This window comes from Crinia signifera, chromosome 4 (genome assembly GCF_055691185.1).
Source record: "Crinia signifera chromosome 4, ASM5569118v1, whole genome shotgun sequence".
Taxonomy (NCBI): Eukaryota; Metazoa; Chordata; class Amphibia; order Anura; family Myobatrachidae; genus Crinia; species Crinia signifera.
This window is the reverse complement of record NC_139220.1, coordinates 19,313,977-19,327,577: the sequence shown is the minus strand read 5'-3', so window position 1 is coordinate 19,327,577 and position 13,601 is coordinate 19,313,977. Positions and strand designations below refer to the sequence as shown.

General features: G+C 47.9%; 1 protein-coding gene across 1 annotated transcript in view; it reads left to right on the top strand.

Annotated features, from left to right (window-relative positions):
• FGD4 (FYVE, RhoGEF and PH domain containing 4) overlaps positions 1-13,601 on the top strand; it is a 92,581-nt gene that overhangs the window by 17,817 nt on the left and 61,163 nt on the right. The gene's annotated exons all lie outside the window — the stretch shown is intronic.

Below are 13,601 nucleotides of genomic sequence, written 5' to 3'. Positions count from 1 at the left end.
TCCATGGTATGGCCAGCAGGTGGCAGTGTTACAGTGGGGATTGTGTCAGTGTGTCCAACATACAGTATGTCTGATAATAGCATGTACAAGTAGCACAAGGACAGTACTTTCGGAGGCTTCAGCTACTGCTGTATACAAATAGTGTAAGATTGCAAGATGTGGGCGTTCCCAATCGATCGTAACGACAAATCGCTCCGTGTATCGTTCACGATGCACGTGCTTGCCGATCATAAGATTGGTCTATGATCTTCCATGCATGGCTTTACGGCTGGCACTGAGGTGTAGTTTTACCAAACATCGATTCTAAAGAGGATTTAAATCCATCAATCTATATGCGCTGCTTCAGGGCCTAAATCGTACATGTGCTAATGGTCTTTTTTAATATTGTTTTTAAAATCGATGTTGCGAATCGTCTTTTGTTAAAAGTGTCGCATTGCGACGCCGCGTCGCATCCGATCACATAGGTGTATGGGCACCATAAGATCTTTGAATCTGGTAAATCTGCCATATAGGGAATAGAAATTGCAGGGGATAGCGATCACAGCCACGCAATGTTAGAGGGGGCGATCGCCCCTATCTCCCCCCTCCCTGGATCCGCCCATGGGTAAGTTAACCTACTTCGGGTGTGGGTAGAAAGATCTACAGTGTCTCGGTTGATGCCAAAAGGTCACATGCACTCGGTCAACACTGTGAACAGATGGACACGGATAAGGTCGACATGCCTTTTTCATGGGATTTTGTTGTCAGTGTCGACACATGTTGACATGGACCCCCATTAGTGTGGCACTAACCCTCACATGGTGCCTCGCTCCCCTACTGCTGCGCTCGGGACACGAATTGGAGTTCACATGGATTGTAAGTATAAAAAAGTCCCAAAAATATGTAATTGTCGAACTTTTGCATGTCGATATTTTTTTTTGTGTCGTCCTATTTACTGTCAACATAGACACTGTAGACATCATCCGGTTATCCCTGGTTCTTATGACCTCTTTATAAGGCCGTACAGAACATAACGGATTCCCATGGAACGCAGACGTTTCATTGCTCGCTGCGATCTATACACAAGAACGTACATTGTGACCGCGTCCTTCGCCGGAGAGATTATTCCTTTTGGCACTCATTCATACACATCGATTTTTATTTCTTTTGGTTTAATAAGAAAAAAGAAAAGGCGGCGGGGGACGCGTGGCCTAGATGTGTCGCACGTGGCCTAGATGTGTCGCACGTGGCTTGGATGTGTTGTCTCCAAGTCTGTTTTTAAGCTTTTGGAGAAAAGACATTACAATGGCGTCTGTGGTATAAGAGGCCCTCAGGGCTGGTCTTGTGTATATCCATCAATCAGGGCCGTTATACAGCCTCATCCCATTGTATATCTCTGTACCTAGGAAGCTCTGCACCATATTCCTGGGACGGACCCTTCCCCGTATTACTCTAGCACAGACGTTTCTGTATCACGGATTATATTTGTACTCATTCAGACGCACTCATTCTCCTAATGTACTTTGACGGATGAATGGGACAAAAGGAGTCCTCAATGCACTGCCATGTAGGTCACACACACACCCAGTGCATTCTGGGTAGGCAGGCCAAGTGTCTTCCTGACAATCGTATTATGTGCAAATGCAAGACTATATACAATGGTCTGAAATCGGCCAACAGATGCTGTCAATCAAGCAGCCATTATACTGACCTCATTCATTTTATAAAGTGGATGTGTGTAATATATATTATACACGTCGTGATGCGGAATATGTGAATATTGGAAGGGTGTAATGAGATACCACTGTGAAACCAGTGTAGGGCTCTGATGTGGAGATGTGCTAAGCCTTAGAGAGAGATAAAGTGCCAGCCAATCAGATTGTCACGTTTACAGGGTGCATTTAAAAAATGCCAGTTAGGAGCCAGTTGGTACTTTACCACTTTATCACTCTCTATTGCTAAGTACATTTGCTCCTGACATGTCACTGCATGGCCTGAGGCCGCATCTTTCAGGACGAGCCAGTGTCCAGCTGAGATAATGGCCTGTCACCGCCGTCTTTGTGTTGGAGATTATCTGCAGATGAGTGAGCGGCCATGTTGGGCCTGGAGCTCATTGTGTCACACTAGTGAGTCCTAGGGCTCTGGGGAATCAGGGGGAGGTGGGTGGGGGTAAGAAGACCGAACAATGGGTAAGACACAAGGAAGTATTGACGTATCGGGATCTTCCATCCACAGGGGGCCGTCATCAGCTGCTGGGACTGATGGCAATTGCCTGCCTGTTCCTGACAATTCTCCTTTCTAAATGCAGAGTGCTTTGTATCTAGATATTCTGTCTGACCCCAACCAGAAATAAGGCGGATTTAGCTACAGTTCTGAGGGGTACATTTACTAAAGTGTGAGTTCTTAGACGTGAGAGAACCTCCCATACACTAGTAAGATTTGGGCCAATTTCACCCGTTCCCGACTGATCGGGCCAAGAAATCGTCCCAAATCGGATGTGTGTGACCTCCCATCTGACCCGTTGCGCAGTTCCATGCGCATCGGGTCGGACCCTACAGATTGAACTCGCTGCACAGAAAATTTATTGGATCGGACCCATCAACCGCACATCACGGGTGCTTTTTAGCACCCACTATGTATTTGGTCTGATACATAGGTGTGTGCCAGTCGGTTAAGCACTGCTGGCACACCCCGGACTGCTGGGCAGGTGCCAGGCAGCGGGAAGCGGGCGCAGCAGAATTAAAAATATATATTTTCAATAGAATTCTTTCAGCGAATCAGCGGCCAGCCAGTCTTTTGAAAATATGACCTATACCCTAAAGGCCCCCATACACTAGCCGATTTTGGTCAGATTTCGGCCAGATCAGTCGGATCTGGACGAAATCGGACCAATATCGGCTAGTTTTGATGTCACCTCAGATCCGATGCGCGGTCCCGTGCGCATCGGATCTGCGTCGGGTGGTCGGACCTGCTGCACGTCCGACCACCCGACTTGGGACCTAGTGGGGCGGCGCGGCGGTGGAGGGAGCAGGGGGGCTGGGGACGCTGCGGGGGACACAGGCGGCATAGAGCCAGGCAGGGGGAGCCGGGAGCTGTCAGTACTGAATAAAAAAAAAAGCCCATACAATGAATGGGCGGCCTGTGATTGGCTGAGCGCTCTCTCAGCCAGTCAGCAATTGGCTGAGAGATCGCTCAGCCAATCACAGGCTGCCCATTCATTGTATAGGCTTTTTTTTCTAGCACTGACAGCTCCCGGCTCCCTCTGCCCTGCTCTATGCCGCCTGTGTCCCCCGCAGCGTCCCCAGCCCCCCCTGCTCCCACCAGCAGCCCTGCTCTGTAGCCCCCCCCCCCCCCTGCTCCCCGGGTTTTTTACATGTGATAAATCGAGACGATTTATCACATGTAAAAAATGGCACATCAAGTGCCAATCTAATCAAGCTCCCCCAAGGAGCAGCCGGGGAAGCACAGGGGGAAGTCGGGGGCGACTTGTCCTAAGGACAAGTCGCCCTAGTGTATGGGGGCCTTTAGAGTCGACTGATTGGCCTATGACTCTAGTGCCTCTAGTGTACACAAGACAGCAAGACTGCGAGAGACGCTCCTTATTAGGGTAATAATGAGCGTCAGATAAAAAAAAAGTAGACTTTGGGTGAGATTTAATAGGATGAGAGATTCAGAAAGTGAGAGATTTGGTAAGAAATCTCCAGTTTTTTTAAAGCGGCAATCATTTGCCCTGCAAAACCAGTTGTAAAACTAGGTGTAAATGATTGCCGCTTTAAAAAAACTGGAGATTTCTTACCAAATCTCTCACAATTTTATTTATTTTTTATATATTTTTTTAACGTTATCATACTTGTGCCGAGTGTCGTGGTAGCGGTTTCCGTGTCTACATTCTGCTTGTGTCAAACTTTTTCCTATGTCAGCCTTGTGCCTTGGACCTTATTACTGTCAACCCTTTGATCTATCAGGGGCAAAAGGGGTCAGTACCCCTGGGCCCCCCTCTAGCTAGGGGCCCCCTGTGGTTGGCATGTATTTAAAAAAAATATGTATTTTTTTTTTGTTTGTTTAGCTAAAGTTTTTGTGCATGGGAGTGGGGAAGTGCTGCAGCTTCACCTATCTGCCAATGACACAATGATTAATGGTGCCGAGCATGGGGTGCCAAGGCAATTACTGGGAGTTGACCAAGTCCCATGACACTTTGCACAAGAGGACAGAGGCTGAGAGGTTTGTGCTGAGCTCTGATTGGTAGAGTTCATTCTTTGATTCTCAGGCCTATGGAGGACAGCAGCAGCAGCCTAGTCATGGGAGGGTTTATAATCCGAGGCAGCACTGGGTCTTTTACAGTCCTACAGAGTCAGTTGCAGATGGTCAAACACAGGCTTTTCATGTGGTATGTGTGTGTGTGTATGTGTGTGTGTATATATATATATATATATATATATATATATATATACTAGGTGATTCATCGCGCCCTACGGGCGCTCTTCACACCGTCGTAAGGGGCTGCGCCCCCTTAATTTGTGAACATTTGTATATGAGAAAGATGGTTAGAATTGTATGAAAGATGGCCTGTATTGCAACTTGAGTTATAGGTGAAATGTGTTAAATAGAGAGCATATGATGTGCAAGGGGGTGTGTATTGTATTGTTTTGTTTAATTAAAAAGCGGTTACAAAGTAAGATGTACATTGATAGTGTGGATGGTACAGTGACATTTGTGGGTGTGGGGGGGGGGGGGGGGCTGTGTGTGCATGTTGTTTAGGTGTGTGTGTGCAATAGTATAGTAGGGTGTTTCTGAGTCAGCGGCTCCCCACTGGCGGAGGTCACGACACAGGAAAACAGGAGGCTGGGTAGTGATAGGGGTGTGTGGGCATAAGGGGGACTAAAGAGGAGGGTGGGAGATACTGTGCAGCTTCTGTCAGTGGGTGAGGGTCCATCGTGGCAGTACAGGATGGTGGCCCTTAGTCAGTGTCTCCTCCTACTGGGTGGGAGTTCGGGTGCATGAGAGCAGGATGCTGGGCTATGAGGCATGATAGGGGCATGTGGGCAAAACAGCGTCAGCGACTCCCCAGTGGTGGAAGTTACGGTTCAGGAGAGCAGGAAGCTGGGTAGTGATAGGCGTGTGTGAGTATACGGGGGACTAAAGAGGGGCTTAGGGGTGCCGTGAATTGCGGGAGGGGCGCGGGGGTTGCCGTGAATCAAGGGAGGGAGGGGGCGCAGGTGTCGGCGAATCGCGGGAGAGGGCGGGGGTCCGCAAAGCGTGGGAGGGGGCGTGAATTGCGCGAGGGGGGGTTGCGAATCGCGGGAGGGGGGGTGCGCGGGGGGTCCGTGAATTGTGGGAGGGGGGGTCACGGGGCGCAATGAATCACCTAGTTGGTTATATATTCTTGTAGAAAAATGGTAGGATGTTGCTGTCATTCAGAATGCATTTACATAAACAGTAATATTAGCAGTAAAAGATCTGACTTAAAACACCTACAGTAAAACAGAACAGGTGTTATATATTATACAAAGAATTGGTTGATGATGTGTAGGTTGACGTGCACATAGTTCATAGTTGTCACTGGAAAAAAATTGCTACAAGAAAAAATCAACACAGAAAGTTCAACACATATAAATGTTGACATAAGTGTGGCACTTCATCGGTGTCCATGTCGACACATGAGAATGAATATGAAAACATTCAAAAAAAGAAAAATAAATCTTCAAAAACTCATGTCAACCGTTTTCATTGTCGACCATAGCCGTGCCAGTGTTTTGCATGTGCCATTTAATCCTGGGGTTGCCATGAATCGCGCGCGGGGGTGGGGGGGGAGGGAGGAGGTGAGGGGTGTCCCCGAATCACGGGAGGAGGGTTCGTGGCTGGATGCCGTGAATTGCGGGAGGGGGGGTCGCGGGAGGGGTGGGTGTGGGTGCCGCGAATCGTGGGGGGGCGGGGGGTTGCAGTGAATCCCGGGAGGGTGGGTCGCGGGGGGTTTCCGCAATGACAGGAGGGGGGGTCAGGGGTGGGGAATCGCGGTAGGGGGGTCGTGGGGGGCACTGTGAACAGCGGGAGGGGGGGCCAGGGGGTTGGCGCGAATCGTGGGAGGGGGAGTCGCGGGGTGCCGCGAATCGCAGGAGGGGGGGTGTCACGGGGTGAGGCCGCGAATCGCGGGAGTCACCGGGGGTGCCGCGAATTGCGGGGGGTGTGCTGCAAATATCGGGAGGGGGGTCGCGGGGGTTGCCGCGAATCGCCACAAGAAAAAATCAACACAGAAAGGTCAACACATGTAAATGTTGACATAAGTGTGGCACTTCATTGGTGTCCATGTCGACACATGAGAATGAATATGAAAAAGTGAAAAATAAATCTTGTCAACCTTTTTCATTGTCGACCATAGCCATGTCAGTGTTTTGCATGTGCCATTTAATCGTGGGGATGCCGTGAATGGGGGGGGGGGGGGGAGGGAGGGAGGGAGGGAGGGAGGTGCATACCCAACATGACCCTCTCCAGGAGGGACACATTGCTCTGTTTCTGGACTTTCTTCTTAATTTATGGATTACCATCACCTGTGCTTAAACACCTTTCTTTTCAATTACCCTGTTTAAAACAGGTGATGACAATCATAAATTAAGATGGAAGTCCAGAAACAGAGCATTCTGTCCCTCCTGGAGAGGGTCATGTTGGGAGTGCCCCGGGCCCCCCGAAGGCTTAATCTGGCACTGACATGTATTCATTACATAAGAAGACCAGAAACCAGGCCAGTTTAAAATGCGGGCGTATTGTCCATTTGCTGGCTGAAAGGGTTAACCATAAGTAAATTAGGATTAAGGATTAGTGCCGCTGCTATAGAGGCGCGTTCCCCGCGTCTGCCCTCACCACCAGATTTGCACACAATGGGTCCTTTTTTCCAGAAAACCGTGGTTTTTCTTTTCTCCTTCTTTTAGGACAAAGTTGACATTTTCCAGAGCTGAGAAAATTTCCTGTCACATAGATAAATTAGGAAGTCGCCACGAGCGTAGATTTGTGGAAACCGCGCTGAGCGCCATCATTAAAGTTGGGGCTATTATTAGAGATGTTTTTTTGGTTTCTACCATGAGCCTTGTAAGGGAAAACACATTGGGGGTGGTTCTGGTTGATTCACTCGGATGTGTATTTGCACCCTTGCGAGTCAACCTAACCCGGCCTTGGGAATGGTGGTACGCCGGCTGGCCATTCGCAAGGCACGTGCCTTCGCATGGCATGCGAATGGGTGTAAGCCTGCGGGGGGTGGGGGCACCCACATCATTCGATGGTCGGCAACCATCAAATGATGATGAGCATGCACGTATATGTAAGGGTGCTCTCAGGCACCCTTACATATGCGCGCATTTTCAGAAGGAAGTGGGCGGGCAGCTGACAACCGGTGATGTCAGCTGCCCGCCCCCCGGCTCCCATGTCACGGCCTCATGGGAACGCCCATGAAAAGGTGGGCATTCCCATATGCTAATGGGGCCGCCCCATGCCCCTCTCCACCCCGCACCCAGCGATCAGACTATTCGCAGTGGGTGCACGCACCATGCATATGCATATGAACAGCGTTCAGCTTCTGGGGGTGGAAATCGGCCATTTTGGGGGTGGTAAATGGCCATTTTCTGACCGGATCTCTGACATCCGCCCCGGCCTCATTCAGCCTGTACAGTCACAGATTATTGACAGCCTCAGAGGGGATTCAGTTAAAATGCCGACGGTCAAAATCCCGAATGGGTCATAATACTGCGAAGGACGAAATCCCGACATTTAAAATCCCGTCAAAATACCGACATATAGAATGTACAGGTCAAACAGTCGACATGACTTTCCCTCAACAGGTCGCGAGGTCGCCATGGGTTTTTTCACTGTTTGTTGACCCGACATGTGCCGACAGGCGGTATTTCATGCCCTACCATCCACTAGGGCGTGGTGGGAGAATAAAATAGTGCCCAAAGCAAAACGAGTGAAGCGAGGGGCTGCGGTTCACTTCCAACTGTGTCCATGTCAACTGTGTCAACATTGGGGTAAAAAAAATAGTGAAAAAACCCATGTCGACCTGTCGACGGAAAGTCATGTTGACTGTTTCACCTGACATTCTATATGTCGGTATTTTGACCCTGTCGGGATTTTAAGTGTCGGGATTGTCTCCTTTGATCGGATCGGTAACGGCCGCATGCGGCCGTTCCGCCGATGTTTTCGCTCTGCGCATGTGCAGAGGGCACTCTGCGCATGTGCAGGCGAAATCGCCGCACACTTTTTTTGACCGCCGCAAAGGGGGCGGATAGGGGCGTGAGGGGCTACTTAGCCTCATTTCCCTATGCATACGCCCCGCGTTTCATGGGCGTTCCCATGCAAACGCGGGGCGTATGCATGGTAATGAGGCCGTGACGCGCGTGTAGGGGGCGGGCAGCTGACATCGCCGGATGTCAGCTGCCCGCCCCAATACAAGATTTCACACGGACAAGTGTCCGTGTGGTCTTGTGTTGCGGGACCTGGTGGAGCGTGCGGCCCTGCATTCGATGGTCTGCGACCATCGAATGCAGGGGCTGCTCCCAAGGTGGAGGAGGCGTATCCCCGTCCACTTTCATACGGATCGCCACATATCCGCGTACGGACGGAGGTGGCGATCCGTATGCAAGGCGGGGATTCGTCTGTGCGGTCGGAGCCGCATATGCGGCTCCGGCCGCACCGATCAGAATAAGGGCCCTTGTCGGGACTTTAAATGTCGGGATTTTGTCCTTGTCGGGATTTTGTCCTTGTCGGGATTTTGTCCTTGTCGGTATTATGACCCATTCGGGATTTCATACCGAATCCCCTCAGAGCTACTAAGAATTGCACCAAAGTCTCTTTGATGTTCCGTGATTTGCGTATGGTTCAGCGAGTGGATAGCGGTTAGTGATCCATTCGCCAGTTTGCATGGGCCGTTTTCTCTTTCTGTATATGCGGTGGCTATCTCCTCGCAGATATTTGTCAATAAAACCACTTCGTATAATTGCGAGATACAATCCTATCCTCTATTTCATACACAAATAAGGAAACTGGACTATACGGCACATACAACGCCTTCCGTTACGTTCTATGCTACGGAACCCAGTACTGATGAATCCGTTTATAAACAATGCACAGTCTCAGCGCGGCGAGGAAGCTGGGAAGGTAAGGGGACTTAAAAACAATCCAAACGCACAAGTCAAAGGGACAGCTTCCTCCCGTGTTTTGAAATATTCTTGCAAGTTTCCTGTGGTTGAAAATTGTTTGCAGCTTTACCAAATATACAGCATTTCCTATACGGCTGCCTTAATTAACATTCGTGCTGGGTCTGTAACGAGACGTAAGGTTCTAAGAGAGAATTTGGGATGGGTGGGAGGCCTCTGGCAACCGTCCCAGCCTCGGAGACATAGAGACACCCGAGGGAGCGACCCATGGGGGGGTGTGAGTATTGTCGCTTCTATCTGTTTTTAATGAGGCACAGAAACTTTTAATTGAATTTAAAAACCCACCCACCCACCAGTTCCTTCCTCCTCTGTATGTAATGTTCTTTATTGCCATCTGTATTCAGGACTTTCTGAACATAATACAATCATTCTGTTTTGTTTTATTATTAGTATGTTGGGTTATAATTATTATTTAATGGGTTTATGGTTTTTTTGTTCGTTGTTTGGTGAGGTTTAATTGAAGCCGGAATTATTTATTGTCCTGATGAACTGCGTAAGGCTTTCGGCTTTAGAAAACAGGCCGATTTAAAATGTATTCTTGGGGAAACGATAAAGACAGAAAGATTAATATTGTTATGGCCGCGATAGGAAAGAATTGATCACGTTCAGTGTGATTCCTGCGTTCTAGAATTTACTGGATTTGTTGCTTACAGAAACAATTCTTTTTCTGTTCTTTGGGACCGTGCGTGCGGCAGAAAGGCGGCTTGGTCATGCTAGGCTGGGGGTGTGGCTGAATCCGTGGGGGCGTGGCCTGCTGCTGCTGCTACGTCCCCCGGGCCTATAGTTTATATTAACTTGTGGAATCTTTGTACCTTCTCAAAGTGAAAGATGGTCGCCTGCCATCGATATAAAAAAAAAAAATGGCGACGTGGTTCCTTGCTGATGTCACAGGCAGTGCGCTAATAATAATCGCTCAATAGCGTCTCCCACATATCTCCCAGTGTTTCAAAGACTGGGTATAGAACAACCTCCAGCCAATCAGGTCCTCTGAACATCTACAGCAGCACAGAGTAATTCAGGGCAGACGTATGAAGCAGTGATAAGGGAGAAGTGAGCCAGTGGAGAAGTTGCCCATGGCAACCAATCAACTGCTCTGTATAATGTATGCAAATTATAGATGTTACTTAAGTGCTGATTGGGCACTTCTCCACTGGCTCAGTTCTCCTCCCTTATCACTGCTTCATACATCTGCCTCTCAGACCCTCACACTCCTCTCCCATTGGTCTAAACTGTCCATACACAGTTGCAATCTATTTAGGGTCATGGAGAAAGCAAAATGCATTTAATGTGTGGTTCAAATGCAGCATATTAACAACTAGTAGGCCCGCTCGAAGCTAATGCTTCGAAAGCTAGTAGATGTAGTTTCACTTGCTGGCAACAGATGGCAGTGTTTCGGAGTCACACAGACACTAGACATATATATTCTAGATTGATATGCGCTGGTCAAGCACACATGCGTTTTGCAAGTGTATCTGATGGGATACAGCACAAAGGTTTTCCCATTTCATTGGCTCATTCATTTCAATGGTGTTTCTGGATTGGAGAAAGGCCAGCACAGTGGAAGGGCTGCTCAAGTGAATCAATTTGGGAATAAATAATTTAGTATTAAAAATCAGGCTTTGTATGTAGCAATATTGCCCCCTTAAATAGGCATACAATACAGCACAGAGGATTTCCCATTCATTTCATCGGCTCATTCATTTCAATGGCGTTTCTACCTTGTAGAAAGGCCACTGCAATGAAAGGGCTTCTAAAATGAATCCGTCAGTGACTAAATATTTTTGTATTTAAAAAAAGACCTGTTTTGTATTTGTATTATTGCCCCTTTAAATCCAGGTAGTTTTAACCCAGTTTGTAGTTCGTGTGCATTTTGAAGTATAAATGATATTTTTTGTTTATAACACATTCTCTAAAGCTTGCTACACTGCTATGTCTCGAGAATAGATGATTTATATTCAGGGGTGACCTTGGATATTTTGTTTGCTTCTGTATTGTTTTCCTATGTATTTAACTGATTATTTAAGGGTCTTGTGAGTCCCTTCTATAGGGTATGTGAGAAGTCCATATTTTATATATTAACCAGTTCATTTCTACCACCAAATTCATCATTCTGTCACATTACACAATGACCCGGTCACCTCAGAGACGTTTAATACGTGTTAATCGGATTTTGGGGACCTGGTACATGATATAAAGACCATGTATAGCGTTGGTCAGGGTCCTAGTTACCAGTTTATCACCATGATTTATGGGCATCCGTGAATAATGTGTGCAAATGTAATTAGATCCCCATTATTGATGTGCAAGCGTCTCTGTAGTCATAAAAATATTAGATGATTAAAAATTCAATGATTTCTTATGTTGTTGTTATTAATATTTTAAAACTGAATAAGATGATTTGCTTGTTTATTAGAACCAAGTAAATATAAATATATATATATATATATATATATATATATATATATATACTCTGTGATTCATCGCGCCCTACGGGCGCTCTTCACACCGTCGTAAGGGGCTGCCCCCCCTTAATTTGTGAACGTTTGTATTGTGAGAAAGATGGTTAGAATTGTATGAAAGATGCCTGTATTGCAACTTGAGTTATAGGTGAAATGTGTTAAATAGAGAGCATATGATGTGGAAGGAGGTGTGTATTGTTTTGTTTAATTAAAAAGCAGTTACAGAGCAAGATGTACATTGATAGTGTGGAGGGTACAGTGACACTTGTGGGTGTGGGGGGGGGGGGTGCCGTGAATCGTGGGAGGGGGGCGTGAATCGCGGGAGGGGGAGCGAGGGGTCCGCGAATTGCAGTAAAAGATCTGACTTAAAACACCTACTGTACAGTAAAACAGAACAGGTGTTGTATATCATACAAGGGGGGGGGGGGGGGTGTGCCGCGAATCGCCACAAAAAAAAATTAACACAGAAAGGTCAACACATGTAAATGTTGACATAAGTGTGGCACTTTATTGGTGTCCATGTCGACACATGAGAATCAATATGAAAACATTCAAAAAATGAAAAGTAAATCTTCAAAAACTCATGTCAACCTTTTTCATTGTCGACCATAGCCATGTCAGTGTTTTGCATGTGCCATTTAATCCTGGGGTTGCCATGAATCGCCGGGAGGGGGGAGGTGGGGGGCTTCCGCGAATAGCGGGAGGGGGGGTCGCAGGTAGGTGCCGCGAATTGCGGGAGGGGGGGGTGTTTGCCACAAGTTGCGGGGGGGGGGTTTGCCGCGAATCGCGGGAGGGGGGTCACGGGGGTGGGGGTGTGTGTGCCGCGCGGGGGGGGGGGGGGGGGGTGGGCCCACCTGGTGGCTGTGGAGGCAGAGGGTGTCTTGCACTGTGGGCTCACTGGGCTGGTTCTCTGTCATGTGAGTCAGTCATGTGAGTCAGAGGCTCCACCCAGCGTTTTATATATATATATTATATATATATATATATATATATATATATATATATACTACTCCTCACTCCTGACGTGAAGTACTGTCAGTGACCGCTAGAGGCCTCTCCATGGACCAAATTACTCCTTTGTGTGCTAAAAGATGTCATAACGGAAAGTGAAACCAATTTTTGCAGGTACACTTTTTTTAATACTTGCTGGATATGGCGAGAGGGAGCTGTGAAGACAGAGATTGGAGGTAGGAGCAGATAGGGACTGGGATGGGAATTTTGTGGGCTAAAAACTTTCACAGCTCAAAGCGAAAGTTAAAACTGTCACAGCTCAAAGTGAAAGTATGTTGCAGAAGCCGTCATTTTAAAGGGCTTTTAACTAGTTATACATAATGTAAGTATAATATAGTTTCAACATAGAGATGTGAGAAAGGTGGAGAAGCTGTCATATCATCAACCAATCAGCTGCTACCTCTGATTTTATGGAATGTACTTCATAAAAGATACCTCAAAATTGGTTGGGTGCTATGGGCGCCCATTCCGCCCAGACAGCTAATGCACACACACAGTCGTTCCATAATCATCGGAATTGTGAAGACGCTGATCAGCGATCAACTCTGAATAAGGCCCTATGCACACGGCTTCAAGCATCTGCCAGCGATTCTGAGCTGTACATATTTACAGGACCCTATATATAGACGGACCTTTTGTGCTAAAGGTGCACGCTGCGGAAATTTCCGTCACTTTGGGACAGATGCACTGCGCTTCAAAAGTGATAAAATGGAGAGTGATAAACAGCCAGCCAATCGCATACCTCCCAACAGTCCCTATTTTCGCGGGACAGTCCCGATTATTGGGCCTGTCCCGCTGTCCCACCTGCAGGCGGCTGTGTCCCGCGGTGAGGGGGGGCTGTTGGCAGTCCCCCCTGTCGGCTGCTAAGCAGCGGGGAATAAACGCTGTGCGCATGCGCACAGCGTCTATTCCCGCAGCCAGGGGGCTGGAGGCATGGCTAGAGGCTCACCGA